Source organism: Spermophilus citellus, assembly GCF_964194105.1.
Source record: "Spermophilus citellus genome assembly, chromosome: 13".
NCBI lineage: Eukaryota > Metazoa > Chordata > Mammalia > Rodentia > Sciuridae > Spermophilus > Spermophilus citellus.
This window is the reverse complement of record NC_138193.1, coordinates 85,612,547-85,640,281: the sequence shown is the minus strand read 5'-3', so window position 1 is coordinate 85,640,281 and position 27,735 is coordinate 85,612,547. Positions and strand designations below refer to the sequence as shown.

General features: G+C 41.0%; 1 pseudogene across 1 annotated transcript; it reads left to right on the top strand.

Annotated features, from left to right (window-relative positions):
* The first annotated feature begins 10,274 nt into the window (after positions 1-10,274).
* LOC308632418 (ganglioside GM2 activator-like) lies at positions 10,275-24,865 on the top strand (annotated as a pseudogene). Its single transcript has 2 exons — positions 10,275-10,310; positions 24,346-24,865. The product of its transcript is annotated as a ganglioside GM2 activator-like (transcript).
* The last annotated feature ends 2,870 nt before the right edge of the window (positions 24,866-27,735 follow it).

Genomic DNA, 27,735 nt, shown 5'->3' with positions numbered 1-27,735 from the left:
AAAAGTAAAATATAAAGATAGGGAAACCCTAGATTTTGGATCATATCTTACTTCTCTGTAGATTGGTCCAATATTTTCTGGAATGTTGGGCCAATTCTAAATGAATTATTTTGAGAACCACCCACAATCTAAAGTGCATCAAGAATTATATCCATGTAGTGACAACTTTAAGACTGACAAATTTTGATACTCCAGAAATTTTGATGCATTTTATATACCTTGCTGTGCCTATGCCAGTATCTTCTGAGAGTGTTTTCATATATTTCATCAGGGTACATGATATACTTTTTGTTTGCCTTTTGTATTAGTCAGCTTTCCATCACTGTAAGAAATACATGAGATAATCAACTTGTATAGAGAAAATGTTTCTTTTGGCCTGCTGTTTTGGAGGTTCAGTCTACAGCCTATTGCTTTTGGATCTGTGGCAAGGTGGCATATACTTACTGGTGGAGAGAGTATGTGGCAGAGCAAAGTTGCTCATCTCATGGGCCCAAAGTGAAAGAGAGGAAGAAAGGGCTAGGATCCCTTCAAGACCATGCCCCACAATGACCTGAAGACTTCTCACTACACCCTACCACTTAAAGTTTTCTCCACCTCCCAACTGTACCACTCTGGGGACCAGGCTTTTAACACACAGGACTTAGGTGATCATTACAGACACAAATTACAGCACTGGTTTTTGTTAGCCTGTTTTTTATTTCAAAAGTAATCATACAAAATTTTAAAACCTCCAAAATCCAAACAGATGATGAAAGTCCACTATAATCCCAACTCCCATATGCACCTATCTAGATATATGTATATATGAGTATTTTAAAAACAGATCATAAGAATTATAGATTATAACTCTTGACTGGAAAGGCAAAACTTATTCCAAGGTTCTATGAATATTTCCCTATATTTAATAGTTTCTTTTTTTTAAATATCAGATTTTTTGATCAACTTTGGGAATTTATTTTTATGTACTGTGTAACATTGAAATCTAAGTTAAAATTTTTATGTACGCACACTAATTATCTTAACCAGTGTCCTGAATAACCCTGCTCTGCTTGGGTCTGGGTTTGTATTCTCTAACCCATTTTATTGATTATCTCTACAGTTATTTTGATATCTGACAGAGTAAGCTACTCTCATTCATCTTATTTTTCACATTTGTCTTGTATATTCTTGAGTACTTATTATTTTAAATAATTTAAGGATCAACTTGACAAACGTATATAACAAGAAGCCCTATTAGAACTTTCATTACAATTGTATTAGGTTTAATATTAGATAAATTTATCTTTTATAGTTTTAATTATTCTATCTGGGAGAGTCAAGTCTTTTAAGTCTTTCAGCATAGTTTTGTGGTTTTCTTTTTGTAGAGTTTATGTTTCTTGTGAAATTTATTATTCTTGGAATACATATATAAGATGTATATTTGGAACTTTGTTTTTTATTATATTTTCTTAACTATTTATTGCTAGTATTCTAAAAGACTATTGAATTCAGAATTTTTTTATTCCTTTATTCTACTGAATTTTCTTATTAGTCTTTGTGTGTGTGTGTGTATAGTGTATATTTCTTATTAGGCCTGGTATATACTAGATATTGAACCTAGGGACATTTTACCACTGAACTATATTCCCAGTCCTTTTTATTTTTTGAAACAGAGACTTCCAAGTCACTGGAATTATAGGCCTATGCCACCATGCCTAGCCAAAGTCCTGGTAATTTTTCAGAAACTCTTAAAGTTTCTTAGGTAGGCAATTCTATCATCTGCAAATAGTTCTATGCTATCTCTTCCTTTCCAATATTTAAACCTGCCTTTTTTTTAGTCTTTTTCCTTTGACTATTGACATTTAAATCAGTTGTTTTGACATCAGAGACATTTTGACACAGTCTAAACAGAAATCACTAAATAATTTTTGTGTTTCCAAAATGAAATAATAATAGCTAATACATATCAATTAGCTCTTGTGTGCCAGGTAGATTCTAAGCATTATTTATGAAGGCACTAGAAATTGAACCTAAGGGTACTGAGCTACAATCCCAGCTCTTTTTGCTTTTTATTTTGAGACACGGTCTCTCTAAGTTGCTGAGAGCCTTGCTAAATTGCTGGTCTTGAACTTTTGATCCTCCTGCATCAGTCTTCCTTAAGCATGTGCCATCATGCTCAGCTAAGCATTTTATTTATATAGATTTATTTAATCCTTTCAGCAGCCTTATGAGATAGGTATTGTTATTAAATTCTTTTTAATGATGAAGAACCTGAGGAACAGAGGCTTCAAGCTACTTTCTGAAGGTTGAACAAGGGGATGGTACTGGGATTTGAACCCAGCCAATTGGGTTCCCAAAGTCATATTGTTTACTACTATTCTAAATTTCATCTAAATGAGTAAAATGAAAATGGCTTCCTTGATTTTTCTGATTATAAAAGACATGCTTATTACAAAAGACACAGTCAAAAAGGAAAATTACCTTCTTTTTACTACTGTTTTTCATTACAGTACAGCGTCATTATGAGAAGGAGTGGTAGTTTATTTAATTCATCCCATGCTGATGGGTTTTTGTATATAGTTTCTCAACATCCATTATATGCTCGTGATACTCCCTGAACTGGAAATTGTCAGTTACAACATATTCACATTTTAAATTATGACAGAATTGCCAGGTAAAGTTTATTTCTTATCTAATGTGAGTCTTAGAAGATAAGGTTTGCTTGGCAGCATAATTATTGCTACCCAATCAGAAAGATAACTTCCTTCTAAAGATTCCTGCTGTTTTCTTAGCAGATAGACTCTTCTGTGCTCTGAAGCTGCTGGGTGCTGTTATCATCCTTCCTGAGTTTGCTCTTTCCATTCTGAGATAGAAAGCAAAACATCCAGAGGGACAGAGGGAACAGCTCCATTGTTATTTATACTTATATTTGGGGCTTGATTTTATTTATTTTGCTTTGCTTGCTTTTTTCCCCTTTTTTATGCATTTCCAGTCTTTTAACATAATTATCTAATTTTTTGAATAGACAAAATGCATCAAGGTTAGGTTTGTGGCTCAGTGATAGAGCGCTGACATAGCATGTGGGAGGCACTGGGTTTGATCCTCAGTACCACATAAAAATAAATAAATAAAATAGAGGTATTGTGTCCATCTACACAGTTACAAATTATATATATATATATATATGTGTGTGTGTGTGTGTGTGTGTGTGTGTGTGTGTGTGTACACACACATATGTATAATATTTTTAAAATTATGTATCATTTAATACATGATAAAATATCCAAATAGAGACTGTCCTGAATTTCTGGGACTTCTAATTGCTGTAGACCTCATGGAGGGGTCTTAGCAGCTCTGTCCATCTACATGAAAGGGATCAGAAAGGGTGCGCCAAGTATATTCTACTGTAGTCTATATAAGGCCCAGGGGCAATTTGACTCTAAAACTAAAGAAAATTCAGCTTAGACCTCCTCAGCTTTCAGGGCCTGGCCCTTTTTAAGACACAGAGAGGGGGACAATGCAACATGTTTGTATATTTCTGTATAAATGGAAAAAAAGATATTATTTCCCATTAAAGATGGTCTCAAAAAAATTTATAGGTTTTAGGCCCTACAAATCTGGGCCAACTTCTGACAAAAGGTTTCCTCTCTGGCTGAGCCTGATGGATATATAACCTTCATATAACCAGCAGCCTCAACTTCAATCCAGGGTACACTGGAATGCCAAGAATGGAGTGGGAGTAAAAGGAAAGAGGAGAATTCATGTCTCAATCAGCTGCTGGATACACAGCAAATGGCATTCTGGGGCAAGAGCACACCTTGGGCGGAAAGCAGGTTGTAGACTTGGGGTCTGGCAGAGAGTATCTTCTTTAGACTGGTAAGTAGCAAGTGACACTAATCAGTTATACATCAAAGACTGAAAAGAAATTAAACTCTTCTCAAATAAAAATATCATTTCCAAGTTGGGCATGGTGGCACATGCCTGTAATCCCAGTGACTTTTGAGGCTGAGGCAGGAGGATCAAAAGTTCAAAGCCAGCCTCAGCAAAAGCAAGGTGCTAAGCAACTCAGTGAGACCCTGTCTCTCAAAATAAAATACAAAATAGTGCTGGTGATATTGCTCAGTGGTTGAGTGCCCCTGAGTTCAATCCCTGGTACCAAAAAAAAAAAACCAAAAAAAAAAAAACTATTACCATTGCTAATGTGCTGTGCCCCAGTCATTCCCAGTCCCTGGAGGAACTGTGCCAAGTAGTAGCTCTCCTCCTACCTCCTGCTCCCCTGTTCAGTAGCCATGTGTCTTTGGCCAAGTTATTAATCCCTCCAGACCTCACTTTGTCATCTTTAAACTGACGGTGTGGATTAAGCAGCCTTGCTCTGAAACTAATTTGAAAATTATTTTAAGTTGCAAATAGAATTTAAATGATTGTTGTAGTAATACAATTGTGGTAATACAATAAGGGTATTGTTGTGGGATAACAAGATGCATGGATTGGGAGGGAAATTGAGTACAAGTAGAAAATTGGACTATATGGGATTAGGAAATTTTTTTTCTTTCTTTTTTTTTTTTAAAGAGAGAGTGAGAGAGGAGAGAGAGAGAGAATTTTTAATATTTATTTATTTATTTTAGTTCTCGGCGGACACAACATCTTTGTTGGCATGTGGTGCTGAGGATCGAACCCGGGCCGCACGCATGCCAGACGAGCGCGCTACCGCTTAAGCCACATCCCCAGCCCAGGAAATTTTTTTAAATTATCTCCTTCTGTTCAATAAATGTGTCAAATACGAGCCTCTCATCCTACGAACTCTCTTCCTTTTAGCAAATCAGAAAACATGATGAGCATTTCCAAAATTAAAAGAATTTTTATGTCATGTCAAATGCATGACATGAATAGGCAGTGATGTGTTAGGTTTTAGGGGGAAATTAGTATTTAAGACATGGTCTTTGTTATTAGGAGATTATACCAAAAACAAGAGTGGCCCAGATTAAACAATTAGCAAAACAAAGCCCATAAGATAAAACCATAACTCATGATTAATGATGGATTGATTTCATAAAATACTTCTATTCTATGGAATATTTTTTCAGCCATAAAATAGAACACATTTATATGTATTAACTTGGAAAGGTATTGAAGATATATTGTCAAATGAAAATAAGCCATAATATCAAGAGTATGGTTATGTTTTTGTCATATACTCTTGTTAAATATATTTTCACAGAACATCAGCACCAGACAGAACCACTCCATGAAATCATGAATTAAGACAGAAACAAGGCCACTCTACGATCATGTAGGACCATGATCAAAACAAAGAAGTTATCCTAACCACAAAAATGACCCCCCAAATTCCCTCTCCTGGGTAATAGAAGTGACTACTACTTTTCCATATAATTGAAAAAGCAGTGAGCTTCCTTCCTTCCTCCTGCCTTCTAGATAAGAATTAAGGTACCCATCAGAATCATACCTGCTTCTTGACAATATCCAATCCAGAGCAAAGTCCTACTTCCTTAAACCTTCCCCAGAGTCAGCTAACACAAGCTAACAAGTGTGGAGAACCCTTTTCAACACACTTTTACTGAGTGCCTGCATCTCTGTCATTGCAAAAGGTCATTAATAAACCAAATTTTGTCAGACTACAGGTGTGTTCCTGGTGGGTTCTGGCTGAAGGGTACTGACAAGAGGCAGGAACTGAGGTGGATGGGTGGAGTGGGGTTGAAGGCAAGAGACTTCACCTGCTGTTTACTTCCCACTTGTTGTGAAAAAGTCATTTACATATCTGTACCCTTTGAACTTGATGGTAAATATGGATTTCTTCATTGCCCAAGGGAGCAAGGTATACAAGGATCTTACAGGAATGATCTGACTGTGGTAGAGCATTTCTTTGGAAAGTGTTTGAGGGCCAGAGAATGTTGAGGAGGTGATGATAAATAAGGAAATGCTTGAATTCCAGGATGATTTACCAATCTGTACTCCATCCTATTCACACTTGGTGTGAGGAAAAATGTGGACTTCAGGATCTATCTTCACTCTTCTGCTTAGGAGTATGACTTGAAACAAGTTTCTTAACCTCTCTGAACTACAGAATCTGCATTTGAGCAATGGAGATAATATCACTTAGCTCACAGGCTTGACTACAGTGTAAAATCACCCAGCACCCCGGGTACATAGGACAGTTGATACTTTCTTTTCCAGTAAGCAATAGACAACTATAGTAGATTCCTGAGAGAGAAATGGCCCAAGGAGAATGGGCATTTTAGGAAGATAGCCCTATGGCAGTGCAAGAGAACCTAAGAAATTAGGCAGACCTGGGAGGTGCTGGGACTCCACAGCTCCTGTGGTTCTTGCTGACTGACACAGAACTTGTTCTACTACAACTTCATAAGCAACACAATCGTTCTGGCTGATCACAGGCAAAGAGTAAATGCTACAGGTTTGCTACTGCAGCATGTCCTATGCAATGAATCTTAACGCATAAAGGAATAAAAAAGAAATGCTAAAGTTCTGGACATTTCTAGATATGCAGTTTGGGCTGGTTTGGACAGAAGAGAAACAGACCTTCCTTAGACTGCAGCAGTCAGCAAAGGGATACCCATTTCTAACCCATGAATCCAGGCGTCCTAACATCTCCACTTGTGGACTGTTGCCAGTGCTTTGCAGTCACAAGAGGAGGTTGGCTTCAAATGGGAAGGATGATGCTGAGCTCTCTTCTCCATGTTACTTGTAGGCTACTAGGCAGCACAGGGCATTCCTCGTCAGTTGGTGGGCAAATGACTCCAAGGAGGAGACGATGGTGACATTGCTGTCAAGAGCTGTTTTACAACCACTCTTTTTCACCACTTCTACCTAAGATAGTTCCTAAATGCTATATTTAATAGTACCCATTGTGTCTTCAGAGTCTCACTTAGAAAAAAGCCTTTGTACCTGGAGCATTTATATGGAAAAAAAACAGGCAAATGAAACCCTAGGTAGTTTGTAAATAAGGCAAAAAAACAAACATGTTGGTTAACTGCAGATGTTGTAGAAGAGAGCAAGACTGTGGCAATAATATCAGAATCTTAACCCAGTCAGGCATGGTGGGGTCACCCTTAATCCTATCTAATTAGGAGGCTGAGGCAGGTTGTTAGGACAGCATGTTTGAGGCCAGCCTGGGAAATTTAGTGAGACCCTGATTCAAAGTAAAAATTTTAAAAAATGGGCTGGGGCTATAGTTGAGTGGCAGAGCACTTGCCTAGCAAGTGCAAGTCCCTGGGTTTGATCAGGGGGTCACTAGTGTCACAAGCATAATTGTGCTTGATAACTCTTAAGCTGCTAAGAGAGAATGGAAGAAATGCGGAATCAAGTAATAGACCTAGACTGTCTCTCTGCTTCATATCACATTGTCAGGTTTTTTCCCTGTTTTGAGAATAAGAGGAAGATAGATGCCTAGTTATAAATATAATAAGAAAACAGCACCAAGGTTCATCTACCAGTGAGAGAATACAGTCTATTAAAAACTACAAATTAGATACTTTGTGTACCACCAGAGATATGAAAAATGTGCCCTATATGTGTAATATAAATTGTAATGCATTCTGCTGTCATATATAACAAATTTTTAAAAACTAGAGTAAAAATTAGAGTAAAATGTATATGCATTTGTGTATTTCTAGACTGCTTTGCATTTTAGTTCTCATGTACTTTGTAAAATGAGTATGCTATCAACTTCACAGTTGTGAGGATTAAATACTGTACATCTTTTTTGTGAAAGTGTGCTATTTACAGCAATATCAATATTATCTGACACTGCTGTTATCTTACTGGGAAAGAAGCTCAAAAATATCCCCAGCTTAGTCCTGCCTCCAGTCACATTGGCCTTGTCCACCAGTTAGTGTGTAAGGACACAGTGGCAGTGTTGGATTTCAAAAACATATAGTTGAATGAGAATCTTATTATTTGTTTTCCATCTTTTTCTTGTCCCAAAGGGCTCTTTAATGTAAGGAATATGAAGCAGGTTGTGTGTGTGCAATAATTTAAAATGTTAATGTGGTTCCAAAATTACTTAAGGAAAAACATTTGGTTGAATTTTCAGTCTGAAAGTGACATTGGCACCGTGTAAGGAGCTTTTTAGGAAGACAATGGATTATCCCTGAAGTGTTGGATGTATATCCTAAAACTTTCAAGAGACGGGAGAAGTAGTTTCATTCTTAAAACGGATCATTCCTGCTCTGAGCACAGAGATCTGACAAATTAGCAGAAATCTCATTCCCTGCATGCAGTAATTCAGTCTAGCATGTCAACATGGATACAGAACCCCTCTATAATCTCACTGTGGGTGAACTAGAGATGAATTACAAAATTCGCTTCCTTGATCCCACAAGAAATGGAAATACTTTTCCAGCAAAGAAACTACAGTTCTAACTTTTCATAACTGATTCAATGTTCAGTTTCAATTTCTGTGTCAAAAGCTGGTGTGGACAAGGTTTTCAGTGTCATGGGAAATTTATGGGCTGATGAATAAAATAGATTGTACATAGAGGCAATTTGAGATAAACACTGAGCTTAAAAAATACTGAAAAATGGTCAAATATTCACAAATGAAATCATTCAAGATCTGGGATTTGCTTTAAATTAATCCAGTGGGCTGGTGGAGGTGGATTTGAGGTAAAGTCAAGATAGAATTGGCTAGCTGTTGATAATGATTGAATCTGGGTGATGGGCCTAGGGGAGTTTATAATGCTGTTCCCTCAACTTTCATAAACAATTAAAAATTTCCATATAAAATGTTAATCCCCCAAACCCCAACAGTGTGACCGAATTTCTTTTGTGAATGAAATGTTTTTTTAAATTAGCAATTCAGCCAAAAACATTACCATCCCACAGCCATTCTATTTTTTGAGTGCCAGGGAAAGTTATAATTATATATAAAATTATGTACATGCTTAGCACATCAATGTTAGCTATACTTTATATTTATATAATTATATGTACATGTAACTATTATTTATACACATAATATATATATATATATATATATCAATACACACACAAGTGGTATATCAACTCATTTAGTTTCTGTCAATCATCCCATGACGTAAATTCTAAATAAATTATCAGCATTTGCAGATGAGGCTGTGGTATTAATTGGAAGTTAAACAATGTGCACAAGGTCATCAAGCAGGATTCCAACTCAGCCCTTTAGACTCCAGAACTCATGTTCCTCCTTAAACAACCCCCTCTGTTACTACCTGTGTCCATGCTGTTCTGTGTCATTGTGGCCAACAACTTTCCCTGGCAATACTACTGAAGGCGCCTGTGCACGTTGGTCCCGGGCCAGGGCATTTTGGGCACCGAGCTGGTGTGCCCCAGCCTCCTGCAGTTCTTGGTCTTGGGTCCTCCGAACCTCAGAACCCTGATCGCCTACAAGCCGCGCGCTGGCGGCCTCTGCCGCCACCTAGTGGTCGGGGGCCGGATCGCGCACAGGAGCTCCGAGACCTCCGCGGCTGGGACGCCGCCCTGGCTGTGAGGATCGCGGGCGGGCGGCGTTGCTGCCGCGCGGTACCCAGGTGACTCTTGCGCATTCCTGCGGCGCTGAGCCCACTGGCCTGGTCTTCCCCGGGGACGAAGCAGGGCTGTCCCGAGGCCTCGCAGTCACAAGCCCGAGGCAGACGCGTCCTTCATCTTCTCCGCGTGTCGCAGGCCTCCGGGGGCGCATTGCCGGGAGCGCGATGGAGACTCCCTCCGCCCGCGCCTGGCGGGTCTCCAGCTCCCGCCCCTGCCTCCTTGGTAGCCGAGCCAGAACTCCAACTGCCAAGAGGCGGGGACTCGGTTGACAAGAGGCGTTTTGCCTACGGACTTCAAAAATGGGCGCTTCTACATCTCCAAGTACTTAAAATCAGTGTATTTATGTACATAAGCCGATGTGTATTTTTTTTTTTTTGTAGCCTTCCTTTTTGCCGGAAACCATATTAAAGCTGTAATTACTTTATTTAATGTCACGCCCCCTTGCAATGAGCCATCCTGGGCCTGTGAAGAACGCAAGTGTGATGAGCCTCAGCGCTAAGAAGTCGTCAGTGAGCAGGGCCAGCCAGAGGGGGTTGAGGCTGGGTGGGGTCTGAGGCCTTCTCCGCGAAGCCTGGACACCCCGAGGCTGGCAGACAAGCCTTGCTCTGCTGCTGGAGGAAGACTGCACAAACGTAGACGTGGAAGAGAATCTCTGGGCTCTGCCAGGGGGCACAGTGTTCATGGTGCAGAAGGGGCAGCCCCCATCAGAGCAGGGGGCTAGGTACCAACTTTCCTTCTCCCATGGTGCCAAGAAGATGGGTAAGGCCTGCGGAACTCTCCACTTGTGCAAGGTGAGCCTGCAGGATTTCATTGGCTGCCTGAGGTCGAGGCAGCTCTCTATGGCAATGCTCCCTTCCTTTCCTGTGGGTTACATTGCCATCCCACTAAGCACATCCTGAAGGAAGCTCTTCTCTGAGCCCTCCTCAGCATGCAGGCGACAAGTCACATGCTGTTCCAGCACCCCCAGGCATATGTGGCAGGTCCTGGATGTCACGGACAGAAGGCACCCCTCCAAGGGAAAGACCAGTCTTATGATACTGCAATAAGGACCCAAGTCCAAGGAGGATTCCAGGACCAGGGACTGCACTGGCCAACTGGTTGACTTTGTAAAAATTGTGTTGTTGTGTTTAAGGGCACATCTCTCCACGAGGAAGCCAGGTTCTATCTGAGGGGTAAAGTCATTTGTTTTGTTACTCCACCAAGGAGGAAGAACATTTCTCAAATTCACATCTTTGATCTGAGCGAGAAAACTTGGACAGTCAGAGAATGAGTGGTCTCATACGATTGCCAATGAGGGAATTGCTGGGGGTTGGGATGGAAGATATTTCGCTCCAGGTAGAAATGAGGAAGCCAAGGAGGGTACTGAAAACTCATGCCACATCTTTTGGGCAAGGGAGTAGCTCTCTCAGGTAGTCAGTGAATTGGGTTAGGATCTGTGAACTCTGGGGGCAAATTGGTTATTTTGGAGCGAAGCTTCATGCTGGGAAAGCCACTGAGGCTTAGCAGAGCCTAGAGCAACCCAATGAGTGAAAGAAGGAGTAATGTTTACACCCAGACTATCCCAAGGTCTGTTTGTGTCCCCTCCCCCAATTCTATGTTGAAATTCTAACCTCAAGGTGATAGCATTACAGGGGCGGGGTGGGAGGGGGGGGTTGATAAGATCTGGCAAGTCCATGGTGGTATGGTATCAGACTGAGAGGGGTCCTTTGAGAGGTGATTGGTCATGAGGATAGAGCCCTCATGAATGGGATCAATGCCCTTGTAAAAAGACTCCAGAGAGCTAGCTTGTCTCCTTCCAGCAGGTGAGGCTACATGAGAAGATGTCTGCCTATGAGGAAAATTCCCAGTACTTGATCTTGGACTTCTCATCCTCTAGAAATGTGAGAAAATTATAAATTTATGCTGTTTATAAGCCATGCTCTCTATGATTTTTTATGGCAACCTGAATGGACTATGAGTACAACTTCAACAGCATAGTTATCGTAGTGTATTGTGGTTTAGATGTGGTGTCTCCCAGATGCTCCCATGTGAGACAATGCAAGGAAAAACAATTGGATTATAGCCTTAATCTAATCATGAATTCATCCCTGATGGGATTAACTGAGTGGAAGCTGGAGGAAGGTGGGGTGTGGCTGAAGGAAGTGGTTCATTGGGGCCAGGGCTATAGGAAATATATATATATATATTAAATATACTTATTTATTTAAATTTATTTTTAAATAAATAAGTATATTTATTTAAATTTGTTCTTATTAGTTATTTATTTAAATTTGTTCTAATTAGTTATATGACAGTAGAATACATTTGACACATTGTGTACAAATGAAGCATAATTTCTCATTCCTCTGACTGTATATGGTGCAGAGTCACTCCGGTAGTGTAATCATACATATATGTAGGGTAATAATGTCTGTCTCATTCTACCGCCCTTCCTGTCCCCACAGCCCCCGCCCCTCCCCTCATTCCTCTCTGCACAATCCAAATTTCCTTCATTCTTCCCTCCCCTCTCCCACTATGGGTCAACATCTGCTTATCAGAGAAAACATTTGGTTTTTGGTTTTTAGAGATCTGCTTATTTCACTTAGCACAATAAGTAATTAGGTAAATGGAGTTCCATCCATTTACCTGCAAATCCCATAATTTCATTCTTCTTTAAGGCTGAATAATATTCTATTGTGTAAATATACCACATTTTCTTTATTCATTCATCTCTTGAAGGGCATCTAGGTTGGTTTCATAGTTTAGTTATTGTGAATTGAACTGTTATAAACATTGATGTGGCTGCATCATTGTAGTATGCTGATTTTAAGACCTTTGGGTATAAACTAAGGAGTAAGATAGCTGGGTCAAAGGTGGTTCCATTCCAAGTTTTCTGAGGTATCCCATATTGCTTTGCATAGTAGTTGCACCAGTTTGCAGTCCCACCAGCAGTGAATGAGTGTACCTTTTCCCCCACATCCTCACCAACTCACCAACACTTAATATTGCTTGTATTCTTGATAATTGCCATTCTGACTGGAGTAGTTTTGATTTTCATTTCTCTAAGTGCTAGAGATGATGAACATCTTTTCATATGTTTGTTGAGTGATTGTATTTCTTCTTCTGTGAAGTGTCTGTTCAGTTCCTTAGCCCATATATTGATTGGGTTATTTGTGGGGTTTTTTTGGGGGGTGATTTTTTTTTGCAGGGGGGTGAGCCCTAGAGATTAAACTTGCCCACTGAGCCACATCCCCAGCCTTAATTTGTATTTTACTTAGAGACAGAGTCTCACTGATATTTGTTTAGTGCCTCACTTTTACTGAGGTTGGCTTTGCACTTGCGATCTTCGTACCTCACCCTCCCCAGCCACTGGGATTACAGGCGTGTGCCACCGCACTTGGATGGTGTTAAATTTTTTGAGTTCTTTATATATCTTGGAGATTAGTGCTCTATCTGAGGTATGGGTGGTAAAGATTTTTTTCCCCATTCTGTAGTCTCTCTCTTTCTAATTCCTTATCACCATGTGAGCTGCTTCCCTCCACCACACTCTTCCTCCATGATGTTCAGCCTCACCTTGAGTCCCAAGGAATGGAGCTGGTCTTTATGGACTAAGACCTCTGAAACTGTGAGCCCTCAAATGTTTCTCCTCTACAGTTGCTCTGGTTGGGTCTTTTAGTCACAGAGCAGAAGAGTTGACTAAAAACATTGAGTATTGGTGTGGTGTGGATTTGCTAACTGAAGTGAGAGAACCTAAAGGCTAGGGATTAAGTCAGGGCTCTTTGAATCATCAGACCTTCCTTTTTTGACATCTCCTGATCCTAAACCTTGCAGGATCTAGGTATCGTTTAATTTAGGAATTTTTTTTTTCTTGTAATCCGTAGTTTCACCAGGAGCCAATAGAAACACTGGCTCAAAAGGAAAATGCAATGTTTTGCTTGGTTTAGTAGAAGCACAGCACTCAGGCCAAGAGCTATAATAATCTCATTGTACTATGCTTACTCTTTGTTGGATGTTGCTATTAGTTTGTTGGAAGGAGATGGAGGTGGCTAAATGTTGCCAGCCCTCCTTGCTGGAAGAGCTTCAACTTTTCTTTTCTCCTTAAATGTAAGTCCAGCCAAAGGCAGGCAAAAAGCCATGCTGGCCTCCTTTGACCTCCCCTCCCCACCCCCTCCGTGAGAAGGCCTGGGTAAATAGCCTATAGCATTCTCTCTAGGCCAACCACAAAGTATCTCTTTTGCTAGGCCTCACCTTGGTCCTGCTAAAAATTTCAGGTGCCTTCTCCACTCAGGGGGCAGCTTCTGTTATATTTTGACAAGACCAGAGGTGTATGCTTGCAAGGCATAGATAAGAAGGAGAGTGGAAGAGGCCAGAGAATGTCCAATTCTGTACCCTTGGCTAGGCATTTGCTGCCTTCTCAGCTAGGGTGGATTAAGGGAGCCTGTAGGTTCCCTTAGTGGCTACATTGTGCCATATGGTTAAATAGAATATGGTTAAAGGGCATCCTGGATCACAGGCCTGGAAACAAAGAAGCAATGGAAGGAACCATTTGGTTTAGAATAATGAAGATTTTCAAGGACCAATCTCCCTTTAAATATTTACAATGTTTATGGAAGAGACACTATTTACCCTATATGGGAGTAAAGAGTGAAATTGAGATGGACAAATAAGTTGCTAGGAAGCAGGTGTTTGCCTCAATATTAAAAGTAGCTCCCCGGTGAGTGGGCTGCCTCATGTCCACCAGTGCCCAGAGCCCTTGGTCCTGGGAAACGGGGTGTGGCCGGAAAAGGGCTGTACTCTCACCCACAACGAAATGCACCTCTGTAGGGAACCTGGCCCTAACCCTGCTTCTGGGTCAGGGTTTTGTTCAGAGCAGAGCTGCTCCCTTGCTGTGATCTAATGAAAGTCAGCCCTCAACACAAGGATTTGTAAAGAAATAAAATATGTTCATTTTAAAACTAGCTCACTGGAGATATTTAAGAAGGTGTTGCTGAACATGTGGCAGTGCACTGGGAAGGCTTATTCTAGGTAGAAGGCTGCCCATTTCTACAATCCCTTGCCCCAGGCTATCTGGGATAGTTCTGTTCTCAATATTTTGTCAGTGACTGAGTCTGTGAACAATTATATGTCCCAGAAACTCCAGGAGGCTTATGTTCATTCCACACCTCTTCGAAGGCCTCTTGTTTTGTACAAATAGCATTAAAATGTTTGTCTAATAGTGTCCTGATTTGTGGCTCATGCAGCCAGCTCCAAAGACTGCACATTTATCAGACGAGATTAGGTAATTAGATTATCCATTGAAGTGGTAGCAGAATGAGCAGTCCAACCAAGATCTGACCTCTCTGGACATTATCTGAGACTTTTGAGAATCCTGGCTCAAATGGGGCTGACTTTCTGTGATGAGTTAGATCTGTTTAGCTCTGTCTGCCTCCCTTAGTCCTTCCCCTTAACACATCTCCTTAGTGCTCACTTTTCTCTGCTAGTTTGGTTTGACCATAGTGCAGTATGAAATGAGACTGAATTTGCTATGGAAGTGAGCTGTTATTATTCTGGAGACGAGCTATCACCTTTGCAAGGACAAACTCTGGTGTGATTAAATGCCCTATGCTAGTCCTTTGTGTGAAGAGTTGGCTGTTGCTTTAGAGGCTGTAAGTCCTTGAGGGCAAGGAGCAGAGACTCATTACTTCCACCATGCGGCCAGCGCAATGGTTTCATTAATGAGGTTCTTGGCATAAAAGTTAGTTAGTGAGATCGAAATAAAACACACAGACTCAGTTACCTTATTTCTATTGCCAGGTCCCAGACGGCTCCCCTCTCTGGTTCCCACCTCTAACCGCCCAGCAGGGCAGCAAGGATTACTCAGGGCTAGCAGGAGAGAGAGAGAGAACACGCCTGGGAGTAGCTTTTTATTGGGGAACAAGAGATTCAGGGGAGAATTCCATCCAATGAAGATTGAGGGGGGACCGCACTCCAAGGTCAGGGTCAGTGATTGGGCCCCCGGGGTCAGTGGTCAGTCACACCCCCACACGGACGGGTTCTCTCATCAGGAAAGGGTCGGGAAAGTTCCGACACAGCCAGAACACCTCAGACCCTTAACGGGAGCCACCCAATCACGTGTCAGAAATGGCTTCCCACAATTACTCAGGATCTCCAGGCAGCTAATAAGACATTCACCCTGTGGGCATTTGATAGTTATTTGGTGCTTGCTTTTCTTCTCCCATGTAATTCTCAATATTCCATCATCCAAGGAGCCTGTTCCACCTTGTTGAGCTCAAGCTCAGCTCCCGGATAAGGCTTTGGGAGAGGAACAATATGGCTTCCCACATGTCTCTGTTTTAAGTATAATGAGTTGATCTGAGAACCTAGATACCATGGTGATAGATACCATAGAAATGAAGAGCAGAGAAGTGGAACAGAAAGGACAGACCCAAAACATCTGGGGTCTGGAAGCTGTGTTTTTGTGACACTGATATTTATTTTAAGCCAATGCTGTTATTTATCAAATCATTCATAGCCTCTGTCCTCCTGAGAACATAAATGCTTTTTGCTTCCTTTTGCTATTGGGTCTTGAGAGGAGTAGAAATGCTGCCTTCAGCAAAGACAGGTGCATATCTGTTAGGGTCTGTAAACAAGTCGGGATGGCGCCTGGCATTTTGCCAGGGGGAGTGGTTTGTGAGGTGGTGCCAGCGATCCATTAAGTGTGGAGATTCCTTATTGGTTGACTGCTGTATCTAGTTTATGTTAATTAAGATAAGCTGTTTGGAATGTATATATACCCCTCCTGTCCTACAATAAAGGGCTCCCACTCCTGCTGTATCAATGTACACAAGTTGTTGGTCACCCCCCGGTAATTTTGCTGCAGCCGGACTGCGGCACATATCATTGTCACTATTCCTTTTGTGTGTGTGCGCCACCTGATGTTTCATTGCATGTTCATGCACATCACTTTTCTGATTTGAATCTATATCAGGGGCAGATAGTATTCAACCATTTTTTTTTTCTGATGAATTTGAGGTTCAGGGACTAAGTTACTTGTCCAGTGTCACATGGAAAGTGAATGACCAGAGGTAAACTACTGCTTCCTATTTCTTGAAGTAGACCTGCCTTTGCTGTGACTGTACTGTGCAGTCATGGGAATTCCAGGGAAGCTGGACTGATCCTCTGGACTGCTCAGAATGCCTGGAGAAGCAGCTGGCATATCTGCACAAAGCCCACGGGATAATGCGGTCAGCTGCAGAAGAATTTTACTAATTTTATTACACAAATGCACTCTACTTTCTAGATGGACAGCCATTCCAAACAGCGCCTTGCCAGCTGCAGTGAACTTTAGGGCTCTCAGTTTAATCTGCCTGTGCTAACCCAAACACCAGGCTTGAGAATGGCTGCACAGCTGTCTTCATCTCCTCAAAGTATCATGGGACAGACTGAGCTCAGACTGAGCCAAATGCAATGCAAAACAGAACCCTGGGCATATTTGAGCACGTTCCCACCTCATCCCTAGGATTCTCCTTCAGGCACTTCTGATGCAGCTCAATAGCATTACCTACAGGTCCTGCCACTTCTTGACTCTGGACCTTTGCCTCTACTTCCCCCTCCCCCTCCCATGACCATTAATCTTTACTTGGCCAAATCTGACCTACTCTTTGAGGGTCAGTTCAAATATCCCTGCTGCCCCTCCACCAAATTTTCCAATTCCCTATTATTGAAAATTGAAAGTGATCTCTCCTCTGACACCTGCTAGTCACAATAGGACTAGTTTCAGTGAGGATTTAAAGGTGAGGACCCATGGTCTGTCAATTCAGAGAGCCATCAGTAAATCCCCAGATGGTAGAGTCAGCCAGACGCCTCTCTCCTTTTAGAGGGAGTCAGAACTGGCCCCAGGATACCAATCCAAGCCTTTCCCTCCAGTCAGCAGCTGGTATAGAGGATTGACAAGGAAAGGTGGACTGGTTTCCACAGAGGGGAAATTTAGATTCTTGAATCCAAAGAATGGGGTGAGGGATCTCAGGGAATTTAAGACAAAAGAGAAGTGTTTGCAAGAAGGGAGCTGTGTTCAAAAGGGTTGTTTGCTTAGCCCTCTGACCTGTTGCCCTGCCCTTGGGGTGAGGGGCAAGGAGAAGAGGATGGGAGGGAGACAGGGGGGAAGGGATATACTACCAGGAGAGAAGGTCCAGTATGGGGCTCCTGAGGGGTGTGGAAGATGGATCCATGAAACAATTTCTCATTTCTCCTTCCTCTCACCTCCCAGCAAACACCATTTTGCTTTCAGTTTTAGGTAGTATTTGCCCTTTAGTGATTGGCTTATTTCACTTGGCATAATGTTAATGTCCTCAAAGTTCATCCTTGAGGTAGAATGTGTCAGAATTTCCTTCTTAAGCCATAAGCAGAACAATAGTCCACTGTGTGGATATATTGCATTTGGCTTATCCATTCACCTGTTGATGGGCAACAGGGTTGCTTCCATCTCTAATTATGACTAGTGCTGCTATGAGGAGGAGGAATGTGCAAATATCTGTTCAGAATCCTCCTTTCAATTCTTTTGGATATATGCGCCTAAGTGGAACTGTGGGCCTTTCATGGGGTGCACTAGTTCAGTTATCAAACACTGCTGGGTGCCAGGCACTGTGATTGGGGATTAGCTCCACTCCCAACAAGCGCTGTCCTGCAGGGGAGGTAAAAATGATGGCAACTTCAATTTGATGAGTGTGCCCTTGGCAAATGGTTACCTCCCATAAGTAAAAAGGCAAAGAAGGGTGCCTAGCCTGGCCCAAGGGAGGAGGTGTCTTGAGGCCATTTGGCACCTGGCCTGGTCTCCCCTTAGGACAGCCTGCCCTCTTCACCTTTTCAGATCCCAGTGGTCACCATCTACCGTCTCCCAGAAGAGGGCGCATCATTGCAGAAAGAACACTGGAAACCAGGATCTTTCGCTTTGTTATTAACATGTTAATGTTATTAACATGTTATTAACATGTTAATGGTTTGAAGGTGCAAAAATAATTCTAAATGACTCCCAATAAACTTTATTTCTCTTGGAAAACTAAAAAAAGCAATATACATGTCTCACAAATTTATTCTAAAATTAGATGCTAAAACCCAAGAGTTATGGTATTTAATAACTTTGTGTTTCATATGTACAGGTCACTGTTCTAAGCACTTTGCATGTTTTTAACTTAGGCTCATAGCAGTCCTATGTGGTAGGTGTTTGTATCCTTTTTTGCAAAGAGGGAAAATGAGGCATAGGGAGGTTAATAACTGGCCAGGGCCTTAGGATAAGAAGTGTTAGAGCTGGAATTAAATCTCTAGAACCCACGCTGTTGGCCTCCAGTGGTGTTTTACATGCCAAGAAAGTTGTTCCATTTCAACCCACTTGATCAAGCAGAATATTTGTTACAAAGGTCATTATCTCTAAGGCTTCAATTCTTCACTTGCACTTTCTGGGAAACTCAGGCTTAGTGTCCTGGCCCTATAAATATCTGTAGGGGCTCTTAAAGTCACAACTTAGCTTCTGTTGCTAGATGCCAGGGAACCATGCTTAATGACTTACTTAAAAATTAAAAATAAATTTTAAAATCAATCAGTAGATACATAATAAACATAGAGGGAGAAACCTGACTCTAAGTGAGAAAAGGTTAAAACAAAACAAAATGTAACGGTAATAACCAATAAAATAAATCATCATAATAAGTCATAACCACAATATAAAATAAACTTTAAATAGTATAACTCAATCAAATCATACTCAAAATTAATAATTTCTTGATAATCTGTTAATACCGGAATTCAATTTTCATTATTATTTCAAAACTCTTTTTACAGTTGCCTTTGGTTTAGGTCTTTTCTAAGCCATAAAAGAATCACTTCATTTTAATTTTTGTACATTTTATTTGTTGAAGAAACTGGGTCACTTGTCCCATTGAATAACTAGGAAGACTAATAAAAATGGCTTTAGAGTTCTTTGTGCTTCTTTTTGTCCCTAGGCTCTATCCCACTAGGGGTGTTCAGTTGAAATACTATATTTTAAAGTCACTTGAAATTATTCTTCTCACTGTGATTATGAAATCAATTTGATATAGTGTTAGCTTCGTTTGTTTCCATTTGATTTTTATTGAAGGGGGCTGCCTTTTGTAAATACGATTTTGATTTTCCAGTACTCTAAAATATTCACATGGCCGAAAGTAAAAGCTATAAAAAAGATATAAGCAGAGAAATTTAACTTCCATATCTCTCTCCTTCTCCATTCAGTTGTCAACCTCTTCCTCATCATAGATCTAATTAAAAAAAAAAAGTTTAGTTTTACCCTCTGGTTGTTTATATGTATACATTCTCATATTCCTCCTTCCTTTCTAATAAAGATAGGTGAGAAATATGCCAGAAGAGTACAGCATGCTATCAGTCTACTCTGGGGACCATTCTTATTCTTTTTATAGCTGCACAGCAATTCATTGTGTGTACTTTCTATTATTTATTCAGTCAGTCCCCTATGGTGAAAATTTGTTTCCAGTCTTTGCTATTACAGATAGTGCGGCAGAGAACGACCTTGAGCACATGTCATTTCACAATTCTGGTAGCTAAATTTGGGTTAAACTCCTAGAACTGTGGGTGTTGGATCAAAGGGAAAAGGCACATGTAGTTTTGCTAGACATTACACAATCCTCCTCCACAGGAATTGTACCATTTTGAAATCTCATTGGCAATTTAGGAGAATGACTGTTTCCCAGAGTCTTGCCAACAGAGTATATTGTCAAGCTTTTGCATTTTTGCTTACGCAAAAGATAAGAAATGGTTTCTCAGCATACTTTAAATTTGAGACCCTTTAATGTGAGCAGTGGTGAAATTATTATCATTTGCTTTTCTTTTTCTGTGAAATGCTTCTTCATATATTTTTCTATTGGGTTATTGCAGCTTTTCTTCTGAGAAATTCTTTTTAGCCTTTGTCTGTGATACAATTTACAATTATCCCTCCCATATTTTGTCTGACTTTTGATTTTACTTGGGTGTTTTTATATTACCATGGAGTCAAATTTATTAGTATTTTATTACTTTATTAGTTATAGTTAGGAATGATTTTGCTTCTCTTAGGTTATAAAATATTTCACTTTTTCTTATTATTGTATGGTGTTATTTTTACATTTATATCTTTGATTCATTTTAAATTAGCATGTTTAGTGTGAGGAATGGATCTAATTTTTTATTTTCCATATGGCCGTCCAATTGCAAAGCATATGAATTATCTCTCAATGGAGCTCCTATAAAAATATCTGTCTATCCATCTATAATCTCTCTATTTAAAAGTTTGGAAAGATCTATCCTAAATTTTAAACACTGGTTGACTCTAGATGGTGAAATTATGAATTTTTTCTATGTTCAGTTTTGTTGTTTTCCCCATATAAGCAGATGTGCCCTGTGAAGGCTGGAACATTTGTTTCTGAGAACATGTAATGCAGATATGATGAAGCCCCACTGAAGGTTTTGTTTTGTTTTTTGTTTTAAAGAAGACTGTCCATCATTCATACTTAGGAACTCAAACAGTAAGTGTTTGAGAATCTGTGGTGCTCTCTGAATCATGCTATGTGTTGGAATAAAAAAAAAAAAAAAAAGCACGGTCATCTGGACAGACATCTAAAAGGTCAAGTCAAGTAAACTTGAGGGGCATGGATGTTATGGAGAAAGTTAAGAGTGGTGGCAGATTAGGAAGGGGAAAATTAACAGAAAAGAGAGATCTTGGTGAGCTGGTGACCTGAGAGGCTTCAGGGGGAATGTGTCTTTCAGTTAGTCCTTGAAGTATGAATAGGATTTATTTATTTATTTATTAAATTTTTTAAATCAATTTTTTATTGGTACATTATGATTATACATAATAATGGGATCCATTATTCCATACTTGTACATGCACATAACATAATTTGATCAATTTCATTCCCTGGTACCTGTCTTTTCCCTCCGCCTGATTCCTTTTCTCTACTGGTCTCCCCTCTAATTTCATGACATCACCTCCTTCACAGTTTTTTTGGGGGGAGTACCAGGGATGGAACCCTGGGACACTCAGCTACTGAGCCACATCCCTAGTCTTTTTTTTTATATTTTACTTAGAGACAGGGTCTCACTGAGTTCCTTAGCACCTCACCCGTTGCTAAGGCTGGCTTTGAACTCTTGATTCAATTACTAGTTTTTAATGGATTAAAAATACAGACCACCTAGTCTCAGGTTAAGTTAAAAAGCTTGTTGGCAACAGAGGGAAGATAACCCACCTTGGTTATGCTAACTGGCTCTATTAGCACTTTTTCTTTTTTTCCAATGTTGGGGATTGAACCTAAGGCTTTGAATATGCTAATCTCACACTCTCATTCTGAGCCACACTCCACCCTCTGCTCTTTTAATTAGACATACTAACATGAAGAGATAGTCATTTGTTAAAGCACAAAAGATGTTGTGTCCGCCGAGAACTAAACGTAAATATTAAAAATTCTCTCTCTCCTCTCTTTAAAAAAAAAAAAAAAAGCCAAAAGATAGTAAAACCTACTTTTCAACTCTTTCCCAAAACTAGCCCTAAAAACCCTCACTCTACTATAGCAACTAGAGGAAATAATGGACACTATTGCTACACACCTTCAAGTTATAGCATTTACCTTCAGGGGGTACACATTCTTAAGTATCCCAGTCCCCCAAAAGAGAACATAACTTGCCATGTTTGCTATTTTTGAAACTTCTATGGCAGTTAAGCCAACTAAATGATCTTATCCTGTCTTCCATTCCATATTCGTCCAATGAGCGAGCCATCATAATAGTCCCATCATTTCTGTAATATACATTATGCAAGTGTTGTAGTATATCATGAATTCAAACTGGATTCTTTATGTAATGTATAATCCTTTATTTAGAAATCCTAGGAGCTATCATTTTATCTTAGCATTTTACTCACAAGCCTATTTATTAAAAGTTGAGAAACTTAAATTTTTACCTCATCAGCAAACAAATCACTCAATCTCTGCTGGTTAATTAGCAGAACGGAATGACTGAAAAACAGTCTCCAAAATAAATTAACACCATCCCAATTTATTCAACTGGCTTTCCCATGGGAAGCCCTAACATTTGGAGGTCAAGCATTAAGCAAATATTATTAATGCTTTAATATTATAAAATTAAGAGGATACCAAAAGAGTATTCAATAATATGATCTTGAAGTTCATGTCTGCTAAATTTAAGAACACTATTTACTCCATGTTGAGAGCCACAGCCGAGTAGGAATGGCCCCTGGCATTTTGCCAGAAGTAATGGTTGGTGAAGTTCCAGTGGAGGGAGTTCCGGTTGGTGTGTTGGTGTGCCTAGGAGGGCCGAGTAGGTGGTGTTGGCGGAGTTCGGAAAATAAAGTTTGTTCCTGCTTGAGTGGCTCACGTGATTTGTGCTCAACCAGACTGTGGCAACTCCACAAGAATAAAATAACTGCAATAAATGGCATGAACCTCCATAATCAAGCTTGTGAATTTAAAACCTTGGGAGTTTTTGCTGTATAAAAAATAAGTACCAAAGATTCAAATTTGAAAGGTGTTTTATTTCTTGTACTTAAAATACTTACTCTTATACACCTTCCAATATCAATTTACAAGACTAATTCATCTTCAAGTCTTTCTTAAATATTTACTTTCCTCTTTAAATTTTGTTAACATACTATTTAAACACTCACAGAAACTGAATTATGAACGGCCAAACAATGTAAATCTTTCAAGTCTTTGTATTTTACAAACTTCCAACTAGAGTTGAAAAGATTGTCCATCAACATATCTAATATACATTTATTTTAACAGTTTAACCAAGGTATTTCTTCTATAAGCTGAAGGGACCACCAAGGTTGGGCCAAACTCTCTTCAATTAGATGAATTACCATATTTTTGCAAGATGAAGCACTAGCTAGTGAACTTCTATCCAAGGAATGCCTACTTTATAAGTTTCCATAGCTAGAATGGTGTTAAAAAAACAAACAAACAAAAAAACCTCACAGGGGAAAACAATGTTTAAAAACAGGAGAAATAAGCCTCATTATATTCCACAGTACAGAATTAGTTCTAAAGTAAAACGAAAGCAACTCAACCTTTCCTAAGAAATTTAACAGCAGTGCGATTAACAAAAGCTAGAATTTATAACTCAGTCTACATATGTTAGTTTCTGCCTGGGTAATTTAAAATCTGCATTAAGTTCATTACTTATCTAAGGCTTCAGGTGAGGAAGGCATGTAGTTCAACTTTCATTAGTTTCAGACTAAGAAAACCCAGAGCAGTAATTAACATCTTCAAGGTCACATAAATTGTATGCTAAGACTCCTGACCCTTCCTCAAGTCCTAGCTCAGTGCTATTTCCACTACTCCACCCAATTTAATATTATTCGCTTAACGCTTTATGTTTTCAAAAACAAATTTTTATTAACTGACTTAAGTGTATTCCAAGACACTTAAAGACATTTTATGGCGCTGCACAGGAACCCAACCAAGACTTTTGGCAAAAGAGATATACTGATTAAATATACCTAAATATCCCTTACAACATTCCTATTTCCAACTTTCACACGAGTTAATTTTGAACGAAAACTTCCTGAGAAGAATTTCCTTTTTTCACACTACAAAGTTATACTCTATTTCAAATAGCTAGGTGCAAAATCAAAAAAAGAAAAAAGGTAAGGAAATGTTCTCAGAGGAAGAAAATGTTCCTTTTTAAAATGTGGTGCAGAGTTAACTCCGCAGGGATCCACCCTTTGCAATGCATCCCTTGATCTTCCTGATCTTCTTGGGCTTGCTTCTTGTGGGCCCTGCTGCCTGGGGTGCACAGTCCTAAACCGCTCTTCCCCCCCCCCCCCCCCAGCTTGGTAGCTTTTCCTGGGATAACTGTGATGAAGGGAAGGACCCTGCTGTGATCAAAAGCCTGATGTTGGAACCTGACCCCACTATCGTTCCTGGGAATGTGACAGTCAGTGTGCAGGGCAAGACCAGTGTCCCCCTCACTTAGAATTAACGGTGGAGAAGGAAGTGGCTGACTTCTGGGTCAAGATTCCATGTGTGGAGCAGCTTGGCAGGTGTACCTATGGAGACTTCTGTGATGTGCTTAACACTGTAATTCCCCCTGGGGAGCCCTGCCCAGAGCCCCTGCACACCTATGGACTTCCCTGTCACTGTCCCTTCAAGGAAGGCATCTACTTGCTGCCCAAGAGTGATTTCACAGTGCCTGACCTGGAGCTTCCCAGCTAGCTCAGCACCGGGAACTACCGCATGGAGAGCATCCTGAGCAGTGGTGGGAAGTGTCTGGGCTGTGTCAAGATCTTTGCATCTCTAAAGGGCAAATAAAGTGGCAGTAGCCACAGCAGAATGAAGGGACAGAAGGAAGGTCTTTGTCTTCCTTAGTCTTGTTTGCCAAGGGCCAGTTCTGACTCTCTGCTGTCTTAAAGCCCTTTTTTGTGATGATTCCGCTGCCCTCACTGAATATCCTTATGTGCCACTTACATTTCAAGCTGGGACAAGCAACTCTGAACTAAGGGAGGGTGAGTGTGGCAGTTCCCAAGAGCCCAGGATGTCTATGGGCTAGCCACATCATTCTCCTCCCCATCCAGATAACTTTCTAAGAGCTTCTTTTATTTCCAACAAAAGGAAATCAACATGTTTGGGGACTTTAAGTTCAGACTGACCCAATCTTGGCCTCCAGAAGTACCTTTTTAACTTTCTCTTTCTTTTTGTCACTAACTGAAAAGCAGAGTTCAGGGTATTAACATTTTTCATCCTACTCCAAGCCCCTCCTATAGTAAAGGGGCTGAAGTAGTTGATCTCCATCAGTTCCTCCATTAACTTCTGTAATTAATTTTGCATTCTTTTATAGGTTTGCCTGACACTGGGGCAGTGTATCCTGGAGAGGCAGGGTGTATGTGGTTGAGGTTTCCTTGCAGGAGTTATTTTAGGAATGCTGTAGTTGTTTACAATCAGTCACCAATTCTGGTGGCTTCATGGCCAAGCAAGAAACATCCGTAAGCAAGAAGGAGCACTAGAAACATGCTGCTTCCAGGTGTGACCTTTGGATAAAGATAATACATGCCATGGATACAATAAGCACTCCTCATACTATGCTAAATAAATAAATAAATAAATAAACAACTGCACTGATACAAGGCAGCTGAGCTCCAGTCTGCAGTTGGAGATATGATATAATGGAGGATGTACTTCAGTCCATAAGGAGCAATTGCATTCTAGCCAATGAGTGCCATATAAAAATGTTCTGGGTCTAGAAATGCCAGATAGTCACAATTTTCCCCCTAGAGAGGCCAAAAATGCAGATTTTTAAATATGAAATTTTACAATTTTTATGTATTGACAACTACTTATTCTTTTTTATACACTGTTGGGGCCAAAGGGGCCAAATGTACTTGTCTGGGGAAATCTGGCCCATGGATGGCCAGTTTGCAACCTCTAAGATAAGACTGTCAAGACAACTCTACTAGCACCATTTCTCCCTCCATAGGGCCAAATCCATAGTGGCTGGCCCCAAGGAGATCTGCCAGTGCTGGAAGAGGTCTAGGTGGCCTCTCAGCAGTGACCTGCATGGGTCTTGAGGCTACCTGCTCCAGCATTAGAGCTCCTTCAGATGAGGGACTGATGCTGAAGAATTGGCCACTCCAGCAGCTGCCTTGTGCAGCAGAGATCTGATGAAGAGAAGGTGGATTTTAGGTCAGGCTGCCTGGATTTGTCCACTACCCTGTTGTGCTGTGATAGCTTTCTGAACCATGGACAGCCCCTCATGCCAGGCTTATTTGAAGCCTGAATTGGCAATAAATCTTTTTTAACTTGCAAAAAAAAAATGAATAAAATGTGGTGCAATCATATCTGTCACATTTCCGTGTTTGAGAACACTGGAGACTGCTGACCAGAATTTTTTTTTACACAAGCTCCAAGGAAAAAAGCTTTAAAAGACTTCCAATTTGCCTTTTACAGAGGATAAGGATAAAATCACTTTAATGTACTAAAATGACTTTAATGGACAACTTTGTAAGTTCCATTTAAAGTTTGGAGTTAGTCACAATTGAAACATACTAAATGTTCGAAGAACATCTAAGTCATTAACACACTATATGTGCACCAAAAACAGGCAGAAACGTTTGCTTCGCTTTTGTTTCCTTAATACAGTCTCCATTCAATTGAAGCTGAGTACTTGCTACAGATAATAAAATGGTTTGCACATTTCCTTCTGCTTCTAACCAACATTTCCCCCATCAAAGACAAATTTGGAGTAAATTACTAATGAAAAACTTAAAATTACTTAACAAGATTGTAAGATTACTTAACACCTGCCAACATATTTTTGTAACCGAGCTATACTGAGCCATCATCACAAAACTGGGTAGTCAAGTATGCACGCCAGGCCTGCAAAGGTAAAAAAATGTTTTAATGAAACCTTCAGGGGAAGTAAGCTTTAAGCATGAAGGCATAATTTGTCATTTAGTAGCTCTCTCCTCAGGACCGATGTGATGAGAGCCCCCAGCGCGGAGATGCTGCGGCCAGAGGCGCCCCAGGGAGCAGAGGTCCCAGAGGCGGCCCACGCCAGAGTTTTAACCAACAAAGAGCAAGTCATGCTCCAAAGCCCCCCGCAGCGGAAGCGACGCCCCCCACCCCGCGACCCTCCAGGAGTTCAGAGCCGGGCAGGTGACTCCCGGCCGGGCCCGAGCTCGGGATGCGGGAAACCGGTAAAGGCAATAACACGAGTCCCAAGAGGGCCCGGCGCCGGTCCGCCGCGTCCGCGCAGCAAAAAAGAAAAACGCCGCGCGAGCGAGGCCCGGCCGGTGCCCAGCCGCCCAACCGCCCAGCCCTGATTCCTCGGAAGCCGCCGGGCAAGCAGTACGCGGAGCCGCTCTTTGTTACCCGCTGCGAGAAGCTCCGGCCGCCATCCCCCCGCCCCGGGGCGTCGCTTCGCGGCGGTTCTCTCCTTCCTCGGCCGAGTAGTCGATCTCCCCCTCCTCGGTCTTGAGGCGCTTGGCCTGGCTCTCGTACTCCCGGTCCTCCTCGTACGTCTCCCTGGGGGAGGAGGAGGAGGAGGACATGGCGGCGGCCGGAGGGACCAGCGGAAAAGCGGTGGGGGTGGCGCTGGGGTGCGGGCCTCAGATACCGCCGGCCAGTCCCCGCCGCGGGCAGCGCCTCTTCAGCTCCCCTTTATTACCGAGCCAACATTCAGCCTCTCCCCTCTACTCGGTCTCCGCTCCCAGCCCCGGGGAGCGAA